The sequence below is a fragment of the Enoplosus armatus genome, chromosome 24, assembly GCF_043641665.1.
Source record: "Enoplosus armatus isolate fEnoArm2 chromosome 24, fEnoArm2.hap1, whole genome shotgun sequence".
NCBI classification, from domain to species: Eukaryota; Metazoa; Chordata; class Actinopteri; order Centrarchiformes; family Enoplosidae; genus Enoplosus; species Enoplosus armatus.
The window spans coordinates 10,485,912-10,510,133 of record NC_092203.1 but is presented as its reverse complement, the minus strand read 5'-3'; positions in this window follow the sequence as shown (position 1 = coordinate 10,510,133).

The following is a 24,222-nucleotide window of genomic DNA, read 5'->3' as shown; positions in this document are numbered from 1 at the left end:
GGTTTCTGCTCGTTCAAGTCAAGTGACAGTTGTGACAGGGGAGAGGTCGCGGGTTGGGGGACCTCTGCGTATGTGCGCGAGGACCTGACCTGTCGGAGGTTGATAGGCACTAGGCGATGGAGGGGGTGGGAGTTGTCACAGAGGTCCCCAGATATCCAGCCAAGAGGACTGAGGTTGTCCTGGTCTTTCCTGCCCGGGATTTATGTGTGTGTGTTTTCTGTGGACACTACAAGAAATATCTGCTTTGCCAAGTCATTTATCTTTAATATCAAGCTCTGATATCAGAAAACTCAATGAGTGTTGCTGTTGAAAACAACTGGTTTCAGCTTCTGAGTGATGAAGATCTGCTGCTTTTCTCTGTTTTATATTAGTGTAAAAAATGTATTTGGGTTTCGGTGCGTTGCTCAGACAAAACAAGGGTTAGGGTTAGGGCCTCAAATTAAGGTGAAACTGATTAAACAATTAGTAAATTCAACAGAAAAAATAACTGATTTATCAATAATGACAATAATTAGTTTTTTAATCATTTAAGTAATCTTGTTTTGAAACTTTTTATCTTTATATTTATTATTTTTGTGGAACAGAAATATCTCATCTGTGGGATTTAACTATGTCTAATATCCACTTTGCTATTCTCAGTCAACACATTTCAAATGTCTGGTTCAGAGAAAAGAGCGCCACCTACAGAAGCTGCTGACAGAAAAGCCGAGACAGAAGACGCCATCAGCTCATAATGATTCAATGACAAGTGATAATGAAGCAGCGAGGAAAATAATAAAAAAACAAGACTCTCACAGATTAACATTTTACAGTGTGCATCTGTGTGTATGCATTTTCCGTGTGTGTGTGTGTGTGTGTGTGTGTGTGTCAGCGCAGCATTGATGAACTCAGCACAATGTTGAATGGGACTGTTTTGGCAGCTGAGACAGCAGGGCCGAACCTGCGGGTCAGAGATAAACGCCCCGCGCAGCTCTGAGCCGGCGAGAGGACGTCCCATCAGAGACGGGGAGACAGCACAGGAAAACAGCTCTCTGAGGGGGCAGCGACGGACGGGGGGGTTAGACACACGGGTCTGCGAGCGCAAGGTTGCAGGTTGAAAGCCCAGCACTGGATGGGACTCTTATTAAAACCACAAAGACAGAAACCAATACATCCTCTTAACCGTAATGTCCCAAAGGACAAATAAAATAAGCCAAACGCTCCAGACATCCAGGTTTTCATCTTATTATCATTATTTCTGGCAGAAGTTGCCATTAAACTTGCTTCTTCTCGCCTTCAAAACAAACTTTCAGGGAGGTTGTAAAATAATCTGTATGCAGACATTTAAGCCAAGGTGGCAGAAGAGATGCAGCATGGGTAAAAGAAAAGTGTAAGCTGTAAAAATCATAAAATCAAACGCGAACAATTGCATGCTGCATAAACATTAACCACGAACTTCTGGCTTTGCAGACAGATGTAAAAGATTATGAATTGTGGGAAGGAAGGAGCCAATTAAAGTCATGTTTACTTGTAGAGGTCATCTTCTTGATCTTTTTCTTCTGAGCAGGCATCACCGTATGACTCGCCAACAGGTTGAGAAACGCTGATCAAGAGAGCGCAGCGAACATAAATGAACTTGAACCTGCGACGCAGTCACCAGGAAGCGGCCTAATCACCGCGAGGAAACGATAAGGTTGGTGCTTAACGTTTGCAGCAGGAAGCCGGGCGGAGGTGACCGCTCCGTTTAAACACGCAAACCTGCCAAGATTCAATCTGCTCTTGTTTTTCCTCGCCTGTGGCCTTCTCAAGATGAGAAAAAAGGGCCTTGGAGAATCAGTGACTGGAAGCTTGGAGCTGCATTTAGGAAGGAAGTGAGAAAACCGTGCGATGGGCAGACAAAGGTTATTACTTCAGCGTAACACTGACGGCTACTGAGCTCAGCAAACGCTCGCAGAGTGAGCCGAGGTGAAGCTCCGCAGCCTCTACTGTCACTTCCAAGCCTTCTCTCTCTTTTCTACTGAGGCGTCCTTGACCCGGACAGCTGCAAGGTTGCTGTTCTGCAGCTGTGCATGACCTCTGTCCTTTCTTAAAGTGGGACACGTGAGGGGAAATTCTGCTTTGGCGATCAGTCAAGTGTCAGACTAGAACTAAATATCTAACAAGTCCAGTCCAGCGTAGCAATGACAGCAAAGTTTGATGATGCTCCGACCAGCTGTTACAAATTCAATTTCTATAATTAACAGCAAAGAAAACTGAAAGGTGACAGAGGTTTTGTCGTCACTTTTATAAAAACAGTCACTTTCTTCGGGCAGACAGGCAGCAGAAGCCGACCTCTGAATGGACACTAAATCTCAAGCGACTGGAATCATCTTTAGCTTGAAGGTTATAATATAATATAATTCTCCTGTGTGCTCATTGGCAACAACTAAGCCAAGCCAAAGAGCCTTGTAGGAGGAAAAGAAATCTTTAGCACAAGGCTGCAGTGTAACGGAGCAGCTCCGAGGTACAAATAAATGCGAGAGTGCAGCAGGGCTTCGCTGAGAAACTGCATACCTGCACAGCAAATCTCTCCTCTGTAAATAACAGTTAGAAGAAGCCAAACCCAGTGTGCAGCAAATAAAGCAGCACAAACATGTTCGGAGGAATAATCTGACGGCCACGGAGGCCGCATTACACCTTTCATCTCCACGTTAGAGAGAGTGGATTTGGCTTTCCATCACGAGGACAACACAAACTACCTCGGCGAGAATGCAGCGAGGGTTTGATCTTCCCCGCGGAGAGAGGCCGCATCGAGCAGTTAGCAAAATGAATTGAATCAGCGGGATTAACGGCACCTGTAAAGACCTGTCAGGTAGATTTACAGGCCCCGCTGATAAGCCGGCGGCGAGGGATAAATACGCCCGGTGTCCCGTCGGCTGCCAGCCAGTCAAAGCAAAGCATCTACCCCTCCCTCCTCCCCTCTCCTGGTCTCTCTTTCCTTTCCCCCGGAGCTGCAGACACCTCCACCTTTGATAAGGTAATAACATCCGTCTTGACTCGGGCTGCAGAGGTGAAAGCTGACTGCAGGATGGTGGAGACACGCTTTCAGGGTGATGAATGCAGTCAGAAACAGGCGCACTGTGTGTGTTGATGCCTGTTTGGATATCAAAGGCGAACACACCTTCACTGTCATGGAAATGTCAGGTTTTCAGAGGCCTAAAAACACAACTCTGTATTTATGAGTTGTATTTCAACAGGGTTTTATCCGACTAACCCACTGGGGAGAATCTGGTCAATGTTATTTTGCTAAAATTATGAAAAATATGAAAACAGGACGCCAATTTCTGGAAATTTTAGAACGTTTCACACAACGTCCGAGCTTACCTGTATATCTATAAATGTGCCTGTCCTGTGTGTTCAGTGTTTATGTACATGTACATGTTCAGCAGAGAGAATTATTACAGAAGTAATAAAACAGAAGGCTCCATCTTTGAACATAACTACAACCCTGCCTCACGTTGAAGTGCTCGGGACAGACCCACCTCTGCAGAGAATAAGAAGCACTGAGCCGCGTGACATTTAGAAGTGACTGTAACTTTTCATAGACGAACACCCGCTGCAACAGCCACTCTGAGGTCATGTGAATCAGTGACAAGCTGCAGAGAAAACTCAGGGGTGTTTCTCTGCCCCCTCTTCACTGTATAACTACTGACATGGAAAGTAGGCAAACCATATATGAATCAGAGGTTAGAAACTGATGAAACGAACACTTCAGGAGTGAAAGCAGGAGTACGTCAACTTAAAACCTACTTTTTTGTTAAACCAGGCTTTTGCTCAGAATATTTCATGACGATAATTATTCCAATACATATACCACATATGTATTTCTGCTGTGGTTTTACTCTTCTTCTTCTTTGGTGAATCATTATTTATTAAATATTGCCAAATAATTACCAAATAACATATTTTGGTACCGTGGGCACAGATGTATAATACAGGGGGGGTTGATGAAACCCTGAACAAACTCAGAGGTGGCTGTGTCTCCACTGGATGCCTGATTATCAGAGAGTATTGGATGAAGAGCAGCCGGTTTGTGAGTTTGTTTCACATGTGCAGGAGTGTCTCCTCCCAAAGCTAACATCAAACCTGCACCTCCTCTCGCAGCTGGACCTGTTCTTGTGTGGCCGACCTCAGCGCCTTCACCTCACAGAGCGCATTTCTTCACAACTCCAGATACGACTCGATGAAAACTTATTAAGGTTGGTTTATGCATCAAGGGTAGAAACGCACCTCCGAGTCGACTTTAATTGAAAACATCAGTTCACTACATTTACAAGAGGACTGTAAAAAGCTCTCCTGGCTGTGACCTAACAGAGCACAGGAGGATAGCATATCCTGCCTGTTTGTTTAAGTATGTGAAGGCAGTTTATGACGGTCAGTTACTGAGTCCACTTACTCCCTCTGATTTATGTCCGCGCTGCGGTGAAGCTTCCTGCAGGAGGGATTGAGATGCGACAAGCTGCATCCATCCAGGGCCACCCGGGACGGAGTCCAGCGTCGGCATGTAGGCCACGTCCCTGGTGAACATGTTCTCATGGTGAGGTAATCCATGATGTCACCGCTGTGAGCTGCAGGTGGAGAACGGACAGGGGACCAAAAAGAGCATGAGTTTCAAACTGAGGCTCAGAGAGCTGGCTCACAAAGGCAACTGTTTAAAAAAACTATTTTTATTGCTGTCAGGTTTGCTGTGTGACTGAATGTTTACATGGTTGTTGGGCGTCTTTTCCGGTTGGACAAATCCCAACTCATCGCCGCCGGCCAAAATGTGATGTTTTGTTTTTCCTTGGGATTTTCAAGTGAAGGTGATGTCTCATAAGTTTCTGATTTATTTCCACTTTATTGATGGAGACAGGCAATTTAGTTCATTGAAACTTCCAGTGTCAGAATAAGATATGGCCAAAAGTGTGAGGACATCAACATTAGGCCAAAGCTTAATAGCAATATTTGATCAGTTTTGTGGCAACAGAACTCTCTTCCCTGTTTCATGCCAATGCCCTCGTGCACAAAGCCAGCTCCATAAAGGCTGGTTTTCCCAGTTTCCCCTTCCAGCACCTTTGGGATGAACTGGAGCACCGACAGCGAGACATTTTTAACTTTTCAAGCACCATGACTTTCCACTAATGGCAACAAAAAAAGGGTTCCACCCAAAAGGTTTTTCTGCGCTGTGTCCTGTGGAATCCTCCCAAAACAATTACAGAATGAAATAAAACTTGAATTTTCATGACAGCATGCTGTACGTCATGTGAATTAAACGGCCATACTAACAATCCAGCGGCTTGGATTTCAGCGAACGCCGCATGACGAGTACCTGTGCACGTTTGAAAGAGCAAGCGAAGCTCGACATCCTAAACCCTCAGAGGACCATCGCGTGGACACGAAGGTAAATCCACCAGAGCATCGCAGGCACGGCTGCACTCTTCTCAGAGCTATACAGTTTAATGTTTACCCATATTCCCCGCTGGTCTGGAATACTATATATCTGTAAGAGGTAATGTTTTTCAAAGCCATGACCAAATGTGTTTGGATTGGCCGCAGAAAGCTCCTTTAGATTTAACACAGGCTATACGGGCTGATAGCTTGTCCCAGAAAATATATTCCATGAGCAAAACGGCTCCCAATAAAGAAGTAAATTTAATGAATATTTACATAAGGCTGGATACATGTCAAACTTCAGGGAATTCACAGAGTTGGGACACAGATCACTCACTACGCTCTGTGTAGAGGCACTGTATTGTGTTATGGTGCCACGTCTGAAAAAAAGGTCAAATAGCCTGATTTAAATCCGTTATTTTAGCTCCCATCGAGCATCATTACCAGAGGAGCTGGCAGCCAAAAACATAAACAAAAAAAAAAGATTAAAAGAGAATTTTATTGCTTCATTGCACAAATTGAGCAAAATATTGGGGGGGGTCGATCAATACTAATGAATGATTGATTACTTGACCAGATATTTCTGGGGTGAACTGTGTCTCAAGACATTTCAGCCATGAAAACGACTTCTTCTCAAATGTAGAGCCGGTTTCAGTGCAGCGATCTAGTTCTTCCACAGGATCTGATCAGCTAGCAAACTCTTCTACGTCGTGGAAATGGACTTCAGATTAATACAAATGCAAACTTGTCCAGAAACAAGCGTAACGCTGAAGTTATAATAAAAAGCCTTTACTAGTTATTAGAAGTTGGAGCGGCTGCGTAGGAACCTTTTATAACCGTATGATCGTTGCTGTAAAAGCTCAGGTGCCCTCAATTGTTTCATCTCGGACAAATCCAGGAAACAAAACAAAATCAATTTCTTGGCCGAGAGGAAAAGAGGACTGTTGCCGGCTCTGCCGCTGTTTCATCAGAGCCGGCGATCTCCAAAGACGCCGAGAGCCGGGCGTCCGCGCTCGAGCCGACGAGACGGGGAAGCTTTGAAATGCAGATGGCGAGGCCTATCGACTGTCACCTGTGTGAAGCACTTTAACTCCTGTCGCTGAAATGAGCCTTTTCAAGAGGCGCATTGTGATGTGTATCGGCCGACAAGGCAGATTGGTGATGATTGCTCTATTGTGGCTGTCAGCTAGTGAGAACAAGGTATTCATCCTTTGTCAGAGCGACGTCTCCTCTCTCATCTCACCAATGAGACCCCCCCCCCGCCTCCCGCCCTCACCACCACCCTCTTAACCTCTTGTCTTGATTTGGAATTACTGTTCAGAGGCATGGTTTACTGGTACTGCTGCCAATGAGGAGAGGAGCAGCCGCCATGTTTGCTTCCATGCAGCTGTTTTTGGAGCAACCATGATTCTATATTGCATGTTTACTGCATGGTTACATTACGCCTGATGAAGTCAAAACAATATATCTTCATGGACTTATTTGATTTAATTGTTTCAGCTGTTTTTCTATTGATCTAATCTGTAAGAAGATGTTTTATTTTGGTGTCATGCGTACAAATATGGCCAGGCAGTTCAAAGTGAACAAAATACTGCCTGAAAAATAAAAACATCTGAGGACAGTTGAAAGCACTGACACCTCATTTTGCCCGTGGACTCACTAAATTAGACGTATGTTGTTCGGCAATATTGCGACTTAAGGCAGAGGTGTGACTTTGACAAAGTGTAAGACACACAACAGCCCCATCCTGAATAAATGCACACACTTATAGCTCCTATAGTACCTCATTTATTTTCTGACACTAATGCTGCACACTGTGTCCGTGTTGTGCGTCTCGGCGTTATTTTCCCCCCTTTTCTCCCATAATTCAAAGTGAAATACTTCCAGCCATTTGACACAATTAGGCACTCTCTTCCCACCACATCGCATCCCACTGGATGGCCCTCATTATCACGAGCCCTTGCCTTTTAGATAACTTATAATGAGGCCGAAAATGTTTCACATTTTGCTTTTTCTGTTACACCGTCGGTTCAAAGAGACCTACTTCAACCTAATTAGGAGTTCCAACGGCTGCAGTCAAATGCTTTTCTTGTTTCTTATGGGGTTAACAGCGGTGAGATGTAGATTTCCACAAGACCGGGTCTAAAGCCATTATGTTGAATCTGTGACAGATATCACTGATGTCCAAGTCCTACAGTAATGGTCTACAGTACTCAGAGCTGTGCAGTCTGAAGTTACCGCACTGATGGTGAGCATGTTCTTAGTCAGATAATGTGAGGCTTTTTACTTTTTATCCCCCAGATCAACTCACATTTACATCTGCAGATCTGGGACTCAAATTGAAAATCACAGTGAACCTGTTCTCTTCCTTTGGTATGTTGTTGGATGAGCAGCTGAGCCCCAAACGCTCCTAAATAGTCCACCAAGGACCGTAGATCCACATTGTGTCCGTTTAATTGTCTTCCCATTTGTATCAAGCACCTGGTCCGAAATTTTGGATGTGCACGCACTTCCTCTCGGAGTCTCTTGGATGCGGAGCAGAAAATGTGAAGCACGTGGGAATTTCTGTGGAAGTGGACCTGACTGAACTGAAACAAATGCACAGAAACCTTTTCTCCAGACATCTGCATATTAAATTTACAGTTCATGCATTTAACCGGCACTCTTGCAAAGTGAATTAGTTACAAGTGCAACAGTAAGCTAATCCTATTTCTCTATATAATTACAGGCAGTAGGAACTCAAAAGATTCACAGAGCAACTGCACGACAGCCTGGACAAAATTCATGGGACTGTACACATGCAATACTTCTTCTTTGGTGCTCACAGCAGGTAAGAAACCACGAAGAAGTAGCTGCATATAAGCCTTCGGCCAGACTTTTTGTTCTGTTCGTCTTTCTAAACATTAGGAACAGCATCCGTTTACCTCCACTGAAGCCATAAACTCAACATGTTTTTGGAGTTAATCTTTTAGTTTGGGTCCGATTACATTTATACTGCTAACAAAATACTCTGCAGCTCTCTTTAAGGTGTGTTCAGACGCACCGCGCCTAAAAAAGGAAAGAATGGGTTTGCTCTAGGAGGTGTCAATTAAAGCAAAGATACAAGCTGAGTAAAAAGGAGACAGTCCCCTCTGTAGGCAACCTGTAGACACGAAGATCTGACGAGCTCTGCATGAGTGTAACTCCCACACGAGTCGGAGCTGCAGTAAACGTGTAATGTAATGTCCGAGCATTAGCAAAAGTCCAATTCCGCACCAAAACATGAGCTCAGAGTCTCACACGTTCAAGAGTCTTGCTGACACAATCTGATGAGAATGAAACGTTCGTCATCTGGAGGAACGACCCGACGACCAGGAGCTGTAGGTGCTTTAAAGTCAGGGAGACAGACCGTGAAAAGTCTTTTCCAAACATGTTTTGTCCGGCTCTCGGGAGCCTGTGGATCCGCCGGCCGTCCACTCAGATAATTACAGCGATGGACTCGACCCCTCCGGCCTCTCTTGACCCTCAACAATTCAGCTTTCCACTTGAGTAAGTTGTAGGTGTGTTTACTGGGCGCCAGCTTGTCCCTGTTAATAATATGAGCACTGAACCTTGGACCTCACCTGACTATAGTATCTGGGACAATAGCCAGCTCGAGTGTGTCAGAGTGTGTGTGTGTGTGTGTTTCCTTTCCCATAATCTTGTTCCCCTTGCTGAGCCACAGAGCCTATAAAGCTGTCAGTGAACATGTAGGACACGTCACCTTTGCCGGGGTTTCTCACACACACACACACACACACACACGGGCAAGCAGAGCTGCTGCATTATCACACACACGCTGAACAAGCCACTGTTACACATGCAGAAAGGTATGCACATGAGAGCACACAAGAAAAACAAAAGATGCTCACACACACACACAGCCACTGCTACACATTTAAAAGCGCGCACACACACACACACACACACACACACACACATGCGTGTCAGATACACACACGTCCAGATAAACACACAGCATTAACCTCTGCAGATTACTGTGGTTCTCTGTAATACGTTAAATAGGAAGCTTGACAGTTTAAAGAGTCGTTCAGTGTATTAAGAATCACGAGTGTTTCCACACCGCGGCTATCGGACGTTATGTCACGGAGTAAACACCCTGACAGATGAATCCACGATGAACCAGGTTGTTTTTATCTTCCTGTGAATTTACTGCAGCTGGACATGAAACCTTTTATTGACAAAAATAGAAATTAGAAGTTGAATAAAGAAAAGAAAGTGCAAAGACCTCTATTATTCCTCTCCAGGGACTGGTTGATGCTTCAGGAGCCCCGAACCAGGACTGATCGCGAAGACTGAAAACACTAAATAATCTGCAACGTCACCTAAAATAAATATTAAGTATTTAATTATAAACTAACTGACACACAAGAAACTTAGGACCAGATAGTCCAGCACAGGAGTCTGACAGGTTAATTCAGCCACGACAATGTCTAGTTAAATTGTGTCTTTGCTGTTTTGTACAGTATATATATATACACACACATATATATATATATAATATATGTATACAGTATGTAACAGTTGATCAAGACACTGAAGAAGAAAAGACGGTCAGATTCATGAATTCTGGCACCGTGTGTGTTCTGTTTTGTGCATCTGCATGAATATCCATGTAAATCCTTGTGTGGCTGTGTGTTTTCGATATGACTGCATGTGTGTGTGTGTGTGTCCTGTTCAGTCCTGGTGTGTATGTGGGGGGCCAGCCAGCTCCTGGTCTGACAGGAGGATTATGGGAAACAGATGACTTACGCTTCTAATTTGCGGCCTTAAATTGCAAACAGAGTTTCAGGAGTCCAGGAGAGTTATAAATGCTGAGAGAAAGGTGTGTGTGTGTGTGTGTGTGTGTGTGTGTGTGTGTGTACTGAGGGTGGGTGGGTTATGCCACACAGGTTTTAATTTCAGCTAATTCTTTATGGTATCTAAAATATAAGAGCCAGAAACTGACTTTACTCAACTTAAATCAATCAAAATAAGCTTTAATGGAGATTAAAGTTTTGGACGACAGCAAATATTGAATTAGAATTAAAATTAAAGTGGTTTAAAGGACAACAATGAATCTAACGTGGTTTTAACATTTATTCTTTGCAGTGTGTTGTTCTGGGGTCTTGTAGCAGCCCAGAAGTTTACAAATGCACCTCAAAAGGCAAGAAAGGAACTTTCTACACACTGAATCTTTGTGTAACGTGGAGTCAGTTGTCCACTTCATGCAGGAAGGACTTGAATCCCACCGTGACAAAGCTCTGTTCCTGCAGCACATTTGGCGTGAAGGTAAACAGCTGAGCCAGCGGCACATAAACCAGCACCTGTTGGCGATTAACCTTCTCAGCTAAGGTAGGGAGAGGGACACGCAGCTCCTGCGGCGAGCAGGAATGCAGAGCCGGGACATCGGAGACAGACCAGAGAGCTCAGAGGGAGGAAATACCCACGAGACAGCTGGGGAGGTTTCACCTGGCACCTGTTGAGCAACCGGAGGACTTGCCAAAGAGACGGTCCCGCTGCTGGTTGGAGCTGCGAGTGCGGCTGTCAGTCGTTGTCAGTATGGGCCAATCTGGTGTGAATCATCATCGCATGGGTCTCCAGAGATTCCTGTTTCTTTTGTTTTTTCTTGTTAAGAAAGTTTCGCTGCAGCACAATGGAGCAATCATGAATTTGAGGTGCAAGTTGAGGCAGGAATCCCAAATATATCAATAATCCAGCACAGATTATATAGATACTTTATTAGAAGGTTACTAATGAAAACTCCCCCATTTTGAAAAAAGTGAGACAAAATTATTGACAAAACTTAAAGGAAAATTCTGCTTTATTACAACTTGCATCTTATCTTCATAGTTTTGGTCATTATTTCTATCTGTAGATCAAATTTGAGCCAAGAAGCAAACCGTGAAGGATGTTTACGATTAATAATTCAATAATGTGACAATAGATCTCCTCCTCCCCAGTTAAAGGATCATCCTGCGTCGTGCACTTTAATGGACGTTTTACGTTATATTGTAAGAAAAAACTCTCTTCAGGACATAAAGCAGGAAGAAAGCTATGATTCATTAGTATAAACAATCGATTTTAAGTTCATAACTGTGGTTCGTAATGGAAAGAAATCTGCGGGGAACTCCACCGATTTTACACATCAAGGTCAGTTTGCGCCTCGAGTTTAATCCTCAGAGGGGCAAAAAAGTTCTGTAATGTCTTCTGCGGTGCTGATGGGGGTTTGATTTTTAACAGAAAGGTAGTATAACAAAATAAAGGAAGTATATGGGCATGTACCAGGCAGGGAAGTTCTAAGTTGCATTATGGGAAATGTAGGATCTGGGGTTTTGGAAGCATGAGTCATACTAGAGACTAAAAGTCAGGACATCGTGGCCTCTGCTGTTTTGTCGCTCTTTTTAGTGCAAACATCTCTAAAAAAGAGAACTATCACGACGTTTGTTAGAAGTTAAAATGTAATCTAAACCAACTACAGGAAACAACTCAAGGGATTATGGGTAAAAGGAGACCGAAGCAGCTCCGTCTGCCATTTCTTTATGTGGATTTAATTTGAGCTCCACCTCCGCTGCCAACTTCTCGAACCTACAGGACTGTTATTTACAACTCGCGGTCGAGCTTGTTGCTGGGCAGTGTGAAACTAAACTCAAATTAAATGTTCCACTCTGGTTTGGACCAAAGAAAACAAACAGTAGGTGTGATTGTAGCTTTATTTAAGATAAGAGCAAAATGGCAGTGGAATAATCAAAGTTTTGCATGGGTCATTTCCTTAATCATGTTAATGTTGTATTACTTGTTTGCATCTAAATGTGGCCAGTTTGGATTGAGTTGTAAACATGGGAAAATTCTTTTGCCTGGAATAAAGCCCAGCTAAAACTAATAAGATCTTAATCTGAACCAGTTTGGTGTGAAACAGGAGAGTTAGATTATAAAGGAAACGCCAAGAATACACGTTACCATGAACAATGTACAGTCAGAGGACTGTAAAACTGAAAATGAATAAAGGAAATGCAAGTGTGTGAGGACACACACACTCAGCATAACAGAGAAAATGCAATTTCTTAGAGTGCTACACTTTATAAACCCAGTGTTAGTGGAGCTAAGAAAAAACATCCAAACACTGAACGATACCAGGCCTTTTCTTCCCATGGTGCATACAGTATATCATCGCACAGAACAACAAAAAAAAGCCATTAATGTCCGGGTAAATAAAAGACCACGTCCAAGTTTTTGTGTCTTATTTATGCTGAGCTACTCACTGAAAACACAGGCGATATATTTCACGCAGCCGTACACAACATAAAGCAGAACAAAGGTCACCGCCATCTGTCTTTGGAATGCAACACATTAAGGTGAAAGATCTTTTCATTCAAACATGAATGGATTACTGGGGGCTGGCAAAGGTCCCGACCGTAAATAGATTCGGATGTGGCCGACAAAAGGAAACACACTTGATGTCCGGGCTCATCTGAGGAGGTGACGAGGGACGAGACGACGGGGGACAGACCGGCAGCCAGCAGCGTCTTCCTGCACAGGTACAGTTCTCTGGCGTTATATAATCAGACTTAAAACCCCTCACCCATTGGACTTTTATTTGATTCCTCCCATTCACCCACTGGTGTTTTCAACTACATTGTAAAGGACAATGGTCCCATACAATACGACAGAGCGACTGACATTCCAAGGCTACAAAACAGTCATTGTGGGAAATACCCGAGCATCTATTTTTCCTTTTTAACCATTTATCCAGGGTGCTTTCTCTCATGCTCACACACTGAAGCAGTCGCTCAAGAGCTCGTCAGTAAAAGTGACTTTCCCCGGACCAGATCAGAGACTACCTCTCTAACCTTTAGGCCACCACGTTAGACCTCCTCAGTCCAATGTTTCAGACCTTCATTTGCATGTCTTAATGAAATAGGTGATGCTGGAAGCTTCACGTAGTCGTAGTGACTCCTTGCAGGTCATGGGACTCGGTTCATATGATAGCTTCCTCGGTTTTGGACTCTCCTGGTCCCCTCAAAGGTCAGCACTGCCAAAAAGTAGTGAACACATTTACTCCTCCTCTGCGTGAATCCACAGTTACCCACGGCTATTCCTTTTGAAACGAATAGGTGAATAGGTTTTCATCCAAGCTGTGACTGTGACGTTGCTGTACGACGTGAACACGGTGCAAGAATGCTCTTATTTGTAAAGCAAAATAATATGAACGTTACTGAAGACTTACGACACGATAGGTGAGCAGTTAAAGCAACCAAACTTCAATTGATTAAATGACAATTTTACTTCTGCCTTTATCTTTATGAAGGCAGAACTGGACAAAAATCCAAACTCTTGTTTCCCATCAAGGCTCTTTGTTGTCACGTATCAGCTGCCGCGGGTTGCATGATCTGCTCTACATGTGAGGCTGTGCTGCACTTATCTAACAGTCTTCCTGCTTCAGTGTCACCACAACAAATTCCTGTACAACACAAAACGGCAGCGGCCCTCACTGTACTTGAAACTGGGAGAGGAGGACCGGGGGGGGGGGGGGGCTCTGAAGCCTGGGTTGCTGGCTTGGCCTGGCAGTCCATTTAGCAGCCCATGCAAAGTGTTTACAATAAGTCTGTCTGTGGCTTCATTGTCTCGTAAATGAGGACAGCGAATCACCTGGCGAGGGGGAAAAAGGTCCCGAAGTGGAAAGGCTTTTGTTTGGCGAATGGCGAACCTTTCCCCATTGCCTTCCCAGGGAAGAGAGGTATTTTTTCTTCTTTTTTGTTGTTAAACCCACAGTCATTAGTCGGTTACAGTGGGGGGAGACGAAGAAGAGGGAGGAGGAGAAGAAAAAAAAACGTGAGGCCCTTTGCGGGACCTGAACCTTTTCAAATGCGAGCGCGCCTTTTGTTTTTGCAACCCTGTCAAGAACGGTCACCTAATTAGACCTGATATCTCTGGCCAAAGAGAACCCGTTTGTTAATGGCTCTTTACGGAATTTTCTTAATGAGTTTAGATGGCCATTGTGTGGCAGGGAGCTCCTCTAAGACAAGAGCATTTTGCAGCAAACACACACACACACACACACACACACGGACACACACACACATAACAAAAAAGAAGTGAAATGAGGGCGAAGATTGAGCAATGGGAGAAGCGAGCTGACATGACTGTGGGCTAAATAGGCAAGGTGTAGCGAGAGCTGCGAGCGTTATGGATGGAATCAAGGCAGGGTCATTAAGGCGGAACAAAAGCGAGTGCGAGCGTACCCAGGGGCCTGGTTCCTATCCGGCTGCGCATTGTGTCGGGCCTTGACGGCGTTGGACATTTTCAGACGCGAGCTGCACACAACACCTTGATCACATCTAGTCGCTGACACCGTTTTCTTCAGCAAACTCCAGCGGCTTCTTTTGGGAGGGAGCAGGCGGGGGGGGGGGGTTTATAACACCCAACCTCACCACCAACCCCCTCGTTCTGTTTTTTTTTTTTTTGCTTTTGTTCATGTCTCAAGGCTGTAGCCGTCCTTTCTTCTCGGCTCTATGGAGAGGGAACAAGCTTGTTAGCTGGCATAGATATTTTGACTGGAGATATACTTTGGCCACTTGCCTATGGAAACAGTGTCAAAGCACAACCTGGCTTAATTGTCACATCGGCAGTCCTGGGAGAGGTCTTTGGTGAGGTCCAGGCCTAATAAATATCAAAAGCTCCTCTCATCTCTCTCTGCTCTTTCTCTACTCACCCCCTCTCACACACACATACACACCCCTTCTTTTTGCCAGTGAGGGAAAACTTGTAAATTAATCTTAGTGTCAAAACAAGACTTTCTCTTCTTGCCTCAGAATCTCTAGTTATTTTTCTGTTTTTGTCCCAGAAGTTTTCATCAAAGGGTAGCGCTGTCTGAGACCTAGTGTAAGACTATCCGTGCAATTTATAGATTTGATGTTTGTAGAGGCTTGCAGTTCCTCAGTTGATTTAATGAGAGTCTAAAGCTTCAGCAAAATACACAGCAGCAAAAAGAGAAAAAATAAAACATCAACAACAAACAGAAGCTGTTCAGGAGTAGAACATTTACAGCAGTCGGTTAAGTGGAAGAAGAATGGCATTCGGGGAACTCCAATTTGATTCAGGGTTTTCCAAATGGGTCACCACACTGTTACACAGGGATACGGTGGCGTGAAGTATTGATTCTTGATTATGTACGAGATGTGCAGTGTAACATCTCGGCTAACACCGTGCACATTCAAGGAAATGTTCCGAGCTTATATTTAGCTAAACAACTGATGTAACTTTTGCTTTGATGTTGAGAGGTCGGACGTAAAGATTTTGACCCTTCGTAACTCTTTGTAAAGCTGTGACTGACGCTGCAGAATACTTCGGGTTGTCTCCTGGAGTTTGAGTTTCTGTTCAGTATCTGTTCCTCTGAAGGACCAGAACCAGACACACGAAGTACGTGACTCTTTAAGACAACTGGAGTGTACTGAAATATTCTGTTAGTTGTTTTAAAGCACTTCTAGGAGAGCAAAATTGTTGTTTATTATTTTGGAAAAGTGAAAAAACAAGTGAGAAATGGTATAAATATGGAATCAGAGAGTCACGACACGACAGAGTCACGTCCAGGCGTGACTGAGAGAAATGTGTCCGAGCTTTTAATTCCAGCAGGTTGGACTAACAACCTTCTCCTGAGCAGAATGTCCTGAGAGTCCTGACAAAGATCGCGTTCACACCTGTAGTTCTGCTCCCTTGGTCCGAGAGGTGTACGTGGACTCGTCTCACGGACTCACAGGTCATCAGCGCTACGTGGACCCAAGTGGGAAATCAAATTCTGGTGACTGACAGCAAGTCACGCTGCATGTTAATGTGCCCTTTTGTGTTCATGTATCTTCTCCGGTGTCATGAAGAGCTCACAAATGAATAATTCCTTCTGAACATTACTAGTCAGGACTGCGACTGGACCTCTGAATAAAAGCACCAAAGTGTTTGTACGGCATGAAGGAAAAGACTGAACATGGGTCCACACGCAGCCTTCAGACAGGATGTACATCCAGGCAACACGACGGCGATAAAGCGCCTTTCCATCATCGCCACTTTAGTGATGGATATGTGTTATTTCTAATGATTTATAAACCACAGCTGTTATAAATCACATCACCATCAGCCCACCTTAAAACGCTGCTAACCCTAAAAGAATTTCACGGAGAGTTTCGGAGGCGTTTCCACCCAGAAATATTCTTTTTTTGGTATGAAAACAATTCTTAATATATCTCATCAGGACATCAGTACAATGTCGGCTATTGGCAGCTGTATCTGTCCGAGCATCATGTGCTCCAAGTATGCTTTGTTTTCTGTGAGTATGTCTCTACCGCGCTGCCTCCAAGACAAATTCCTGTGTATTTATGCTACATGGTGCATTAAGTGATTTTGGGTCTGATTATAAAGGAACAATTCACCCAGCTTTTTTGTAAACACACCGCTTCAGGGTCGGCGTGTCTCGTGCAGCCACGACTGATGCACTCAGACAGTAAAAACAGGGGAGTTTAGGCTTTTATCTTTCCCCGTCCATTTTAATAAGCACACTTTGTGACAGCTTAGGTTTCCCCGGCATCTTAGGTGATACACAACTGAGGCGGAGACTTACAATTAAAGAAGGGGGGGGAGGGGGGTGAAGAGCGACATAGAGGAAGGTGCTGAGAGATAAAACGTGCAAGAGGAGGAAAAACACGGCTGGTAAAAGAGGAAAAAGGTTTAGATCTGCATGGCCTTTTTTTAATAACCCCACTCTCGTCTGTGCCCCTGCCTTCGTTAACTCAGTTAGGCCTGTTACATTAGCCGCTGGAATGCTTTATGTACTTGTACCAATTCAATTATTTGTTTCTGCGACTCAGCTGCGGCAGGAAGCGAGGAGAGAGGCACTCACATAAATTCTAGCTGTTAATTTCCAAGTAATGCAGTGGCCGCGATCATTTAAGACAAGACAATTGATACCACTGTCAGGAAAGAGACATCTCTGAAGGATGCTTTTTTTTTTTTGGGGTTGTTTTTTCTCTTCGTTTGCTGAACATCACGGTGACAATCGGTTCAGATGAACGTCCCGGAAGCCCTTTGATTAATGTAACACAATAAGAGAAATGGGAGGCTAAAATGCCCGTGCACGTCTCCTTTCTGAATATTTGACTCAACAAATGAAATTCTCTCCGTCTGTCTCCTCCTGCCCCTCTGTCGAGGACCTCTCAATCGTTTTCTTTGTCATCAATCAATAGACATGACAGTGACAAACACTCCGAGGTCCCCGTCTTCCTCGTTTTTTTTCTTTTTTTCTCTCGCTTTATTGCTTTACGGCTCCTCATTGTCAGGCTTGCCGACACATGTATTTCCATGTCATCTTTCGGAGGTGTCAAAAAGATGACAGGGGAGGTGGTGGTGGTGGTGGTGGGGGGGGGGGGGGTCATGAGCAGGAAGCAACGCCAGTTCATTTATGTCAGTCTTTGATGGAGACGGCGATCATAAATTAATACGTTAACATACACGGAGCCGCAGGTCACTCAGCGCTGCAGCATAAAGATTTAGATTAGTACACCTGCTCTGCTCGTAGAGGCAGCTTTTCAGAATTTACTGCCCCACAGATCTGAACCAATTCGTTATTTACCAACTACAATGCATGAACGGGGATTTGTCTTGCAGGTGCTGGTGCAGAGCCACTGACGGCTTATAAAGGCAGAGGGAGGATTTGGAGGCCGGTGCTGCAATGTTTCCTCTAAAGGTGCAACCTGAAAGTGCAATAATGTGAAGAAGGACACAAAACTGCTTTCGCTAAAACTTTGAAGTGACAAGATTAGCCACTGAAGCAGGACCTGCAATGATATTATGCTTCCTATTTGCCAAACAAACAAATAAAGTAAACACAAAGCAATCGAGACATAGAGATCCTGGAGCTTCGGGGGGGCCCTCGACTTCTGGGTGGAAAAAGCCTTTGAAACAGTATTTAGACCATAAAAGGAAATTAAAACGCAAACTGAAACAGAATTACTCATATTTACATTATTACTAAATCAACACTGATGACCGAATCATGATCTTAACAGAAACAGAGTGTTGTTGTTTGGATAATCATCAACTGACTGAGGAGATGATACAGTGGATAATATTGTCCAAAAGAAACTGAACAGGACTGTTTTCTGGCTCATGAAAAGCAGCTGTTTTGGAGATACAAGGTTTTCAGCAAGGGATATATATATATATATATATATATATATATATATATATATATAATATATATGCTTACATTTAGTGTAACTCAGGACGGTCATAGGAAGTAAACCAGAAAACCTCAAATTTGTCAATTTGTCAATAAAATTGGAGGCTAGCAACTAATTTCAACTAATTTCATGTGTTCAACTGTAGAATAAACTCCATTACTTCTATATAAAACACATCTCTACCTTTCTGTAACTCTGACCCGAGGTGGACAACACTGATATATTGATATATTCGTCATAAATACATGAGAATAGAAGTGATACATACAAAGACAACAAGACCTCACAGCCAGTGTGAGACACAGTTACCTACACCTATAAGCCACTTTCAACCTTGAAATATCTCACTACTGTGTCTCCAGACGGTGTAATGTGTCTGAGAAATCATTCACCGCTGCTGCTCATCACTAAAACACAAAGACGTGGTCTTTGTCCTGCACCTTAACCAGTCATACAACTTCAAAGAAGCTGAACTGACACTGAACTGAAACCTGAGGGCAACAAGAATAAATGTCCGGACATCAGGGCCTATTTTCTGGCTCTCAGTTGATCTTGTGACGATGATATGAAGCACATTTGGATGTAAAAGCATTATAACACACATTCTGCATTCACAAGTCTCTTTCATCTTATTCATGGTCAATGTAGTACCTCCAGGCTATGGACAATATGGCACCACAAATTAGAGCACTATCTCTGGATTCAAAGGAGCTGCGCTTGTCTACAGTTCTTGATTGGACTGTCCTTGATCAAAGTGATAATGAATAAAAGTGCTTAAATCAAGTGCTGTTTGCCTTTAACTCCACAAATGACAAGTTTATCTCAAGCAGGCTGTCTCTCCGGTGTAAGGAAGACAAGAAATAGGGTCTGAGAAGGCTACAAAGGTATGAGGAAAGGATTTAGTCTTTTCTGGTTGGTCCTAGAAGCTTTCAGCCACAGTGACTACTTGTGGGCTAGTTGGTGAACTGCTGTGGCTGGCAGAAACCACTATAACAAAGTGACCCCCCCCCCCGGCACTTTGTTCACCACTGTCCACCATTTCGCTTAATAAAAAGTTACTGAAGCTCGGTGAGCAGGTTTGCTAACCTGTTAGCTTAGCTCGGTCGCTAACGGGACAATCAGATTAGGAAGCAGTGGCATTGAGTGAAGTGTAGTCAACAAATCTAATGGAGACTTTATTATTTTAGACATCAAGTTCTTCAAGTGATGAATGTCGATCATTTATAGATTGATTTATAAACTATGTCAAACAGCTTCAGCCCCTCATTTCTTCAACTCACGACACTCGACTCCACATGTCGTGTACTTGAGGTGTCATCACTTTTGTGGGAAAACAAAGTTAGAGCGTTTGACACCTGACTGCTCTTGAAACAGGTTTTGAAAATGATTACCTGTTAGCGACCAGGACAAGGTCGAGAATCAGTTACCTCTGTCCATGTGAGGCCAGGTGGAACTCACCTGTTAATTGGATGAACATGTATAAAGGTTGGAGGAGATGTACCTTTCATGCCACAAAAAGTTAATTATTGGTGTGTATTTTTTGAGAAATGCCTCAGGTGCGTCTGTTAAATTGTACCCAGTTTCGACAGGTTTCGGGCTGCAACAGTCAGACCACCTCAACAGGTTAGCCATTTGGAGAGGAGGGACTGACAATATCACCTTCTCACCATTAAAAAAAAGATACTCTACGGGGCCCAGCAGGTGCCAAGAGTTTTATTTATTTGTACTTTTATTTCATTCGTGTAAGTTTACCGACAGTGAGCTGACCAAAACTTACTGAAAGCTGACTTTACGACGACGTATCTGCATTCAGTATGCTCGTAAAACACAACAAATGTCAGCAAAACAATATTGTAAATGTGCCTGCCGACGCTCCACTTTCTTTCAGTTTATTAAAGCTAAATGACATTCAGCGCAATGCAGCGCAAAGTAAACAGTGAAAGTTGTCAAGCTGTCAGACCGTGGACGATCTAATCGAAATGAGAAACCCTAATAATGATATATATTCAGAATAGGTCAAAAATAAAAATATATGGCCCTGATGTGTCCTGCTGCTCCTGTATTATGTGTATCAATAATGTATATGCTGTGTGTTTGCTGTGCTCGGGGATTAAAGTAATTCTAATTCTCTACAGAACAAAGGAAGATCATTTTTTGCTGCATTTGCTCACCATTAATTAAAGGAAAAAAGACATCCTGATACACTCCTTCACCATCCCCGACACCTTTGCTTAATCCACTTACAATATTTGAGCTGCTTCGCAAACAAATTGATATCATCAATTGTGATGTTGGCAAATACCACAGCCAATCTGCTCATGAATGTTTATCTCCTCTAACACTCACCCACCTGCTAAGAGGTGCCACGCTTTAATGAAATTGTTTGGACTACCGGCGCCCGTTGCTAAGGAACTGTGTGTCTCCTGGTTTTTTGCCTGCAGATTTCTGTCATCAAATAATGATTAGAGATGAGCACACCTCAAGGTGCTCAAGCCAGTGAAGGGTGTATTCAGAGCTAGATTGGCAAACAGCTCCGGGGTGAGAAGAGACACTGAAAAATGAGCCTTTGTATGAGAAGCCTCTGCTGGCATCGACTCCAGTTGTGGCCCTTTCAAAAGAAACACCGATGGCTTCACAACTTAATACGATTGGAGACGCGTCGATGTTTACGTTTTGAAGGTATGATGACCAGGAATTCAGCGAGCGGAGGAATTACACGGCTGAGTATTCAGCTCCTCTGTACCTCTGGCAAGGTGTCGGCATAAACCTGTTTCCACAACAACAACACCTCTTCCCAGCGATTAAGGATTGTCATAGTCAACTTTCGACTCTGCTCCTTTCATCCCGTTTTGATGTCTGATTCCTTTCATATCTTTCAAAATACACATCGGCACACAGACGCTCTCAGACATAGGTGACATGAAAAGAGTCTAAGATCAGGTGTTCCATGAATATGTTTACACGTAGCAGCCTTTCACTGAGAAATTATTCCTCACTTTTATGCTGCAAAAAGGTTTTTTGCGAGAGACATTTGGAGGGTCGATGTTTGACTTGATTTGTGCTACTTCACGCTAAACGCAGACTCTCACTTTGTGTTTCGGGAGTCTGTGTGTGCTTCTGTCTTTAACCTTCACTCACGTAGACAAGATTCTTATTTTTTAGTACACATTTTTAAAACTCAGATGTAAAGATGTGATTTACACTTCTCTTCACTGTCTCTTAAGATTTTCTGATTTTCTTACACTTACTGTAAACTACGGTGATCGGCATCTTCTTCTAGTAAGAAAAGCAACAACCTTTGAGCGCCTGAATAAACACAACATCAAGGTGAAAATCAGTTCTCCAGTGAAAGAAATCTGGGTATTTTTCAATGAAAATCTGCACTGAAAAAACATGCTGCGTACAGTTTACTGACGTCAGGATTTCTGAGTTATATAACTCCTCAAAATTTAAACAAGCCTCCTTGCTTCTTTTGTGTATCGCTCCCCCTCTGGAGATCTGAACCGGCAGTAAGTCAAAAACATGCTCGTCTAGCCTCCGCAGTGCCACCGCCCCCCTCCTGCACTCTCTTTACCCCCACTTGGTGACTGTAGGTGAGCATCTGGACAATGGCATACGGTTACTAGAGTCTCTCCACAGGCCCTCTACATGGTATTCAATCAGGTTGAGGCAGGAGGGCCTCTAGATTGTATAGATCCAGAGGGCTGATCCATAGGGGTGCTCAGCCTGCGCAACTTCACTCCCTTAAAACCGCCTCCTCTTAAGGTAGTGCTATTGGCCCATTCACCACATGTTTAGATCAATTGTATCCCTGTTAATGGAAAATAATTGAAGTTTTCCCCGAACCTGCTGCTGCTGCCCGGCTGCGCACAAAGAGACGACCTGTGAAGGATGTTTTTAATTCAAAACCCTGCGCTAACAGGGGGAGCAGGGCCTAAATTGACGTCTCTGTTCTCTGACGAGTGAAGACGGCTTTTTTTTGTTTTGTTTTTTCTGCAGTGAGGCTAGGAGGCATCCTCGTGATAATTACTAATGCTGCGGAACAGAGGGAGAAAGAAAGCTTTCTATAGAAGCTCCTCTATAGAAGGAAAGGGAAAAAAACATGGCAGTGAAATGCAGACACATCAAGAGTCACGCCGAAATGGTTCCCCTTCCACGCATTAATGGCCATATCAATTGAATAGCATCTAAAGTGCTTTGAAAGGAGGTCCATGTGAGATACACACACACACACACACACACACACACAGTGCATACATACAGTCAGCAGATCTTGTGATCTCCATCTCTAATGTAAACTTGGTGAGTAAGGAGGAGGGGGGGGGGGGTTTGAAGATGTTAACTGTGAAAAATAAATGTCATCATTGGCCTCTCCTTCAAGATGGTTTCCTCAGATAAAAATTCTATGGTCAAACTCGGCAACTCGAATCAATCGGCGCAATTAGGACCCGCGGGCCATTACACTGAGCACACATCTCCCCATTCGTTGCACTGAATGCTCTGCGCTCTCATTGTGCACGGCCAGGCGCTTGTGAGGAGACTCAATAGAGAGAGTGGAAGTGGAGTCTTAAGAGACTCTCTTTGTGATCAGGGTAAATATAGCTCAAGGTAAATGAACATGTTAAGTAAAGCAGAGGTTCTCAACCTGGGGGCTGGGATCCTGCACGCAGGTCAGGACAGGACTGTGCTGTGAAGAGAATACCGCATGTGACCTACTATGTGCATGCATCTTGTTTTTAAAAATAATCTGCATGCTTTAGACCAAATCACAGGTCAGCACTGCAGACAATTTCCATCTCAGCAATCCCTGAACTACATAAATAAAACGTATTTAATTACTTGATATGACTGAGGCGCGGTCACTACTACTACCTGTTTCTTCTCTGCAGAAGTCGTGACATGTAAATTTCCTCCAAGCCGGCGCTCTCACTCAGCGGAGTGCAATCAAAAGCCCGTCGCAACATGCCAGGGCTTCAATCTTTAAAAGGGCCCCTCTGAGCTTCTCCCTAACAGGCTCGCTTGGCACACTCCGGTCTTCTCCAGACTCGAGACGCCCTCACCTAAATCAGCGGACGGCCTGTCCCCGATTAGCGTTAATTGCAAGCTTTGTGAGCGAGCCAGGCCCGCCGTGGATCGGCACCAGCGTCTTCTATTTTAATTTTATTTAATTTTTATTCAATCGGGAAGGTCAATTATAAGAGCAGAAATTCTGATGAGCAGCGATGGTCTGGCAGCTCATCTGAACCGGCGGGTTGATGTAAGCGGCACCATGTTGAGATTGCCTGGTGTTACCTCATCCGCCACGCACCATGCCTACGTTCAGATCAGAACTAGGTATGGAGGAAGGAGAGCACGGAGGATGCATGGGGGGGGACCTCTGGGAATGATGAAACAGACCTCTCACGTAGTGAAGGGGCGAGCTCGTCTGTCGAGTGTAAACCAGGCAGTCAAAACGCTTCTCCTCTTTCTGGCCCTTAGACTGGGAACACTCACTGACATGATACGTGCAGTGGTCTCGCTGTTTAAAAGGTGTTGGGGGGCTGTAACTGATGATTGTCAACAGTGATTATATTTATCCTCTTTTAATTTA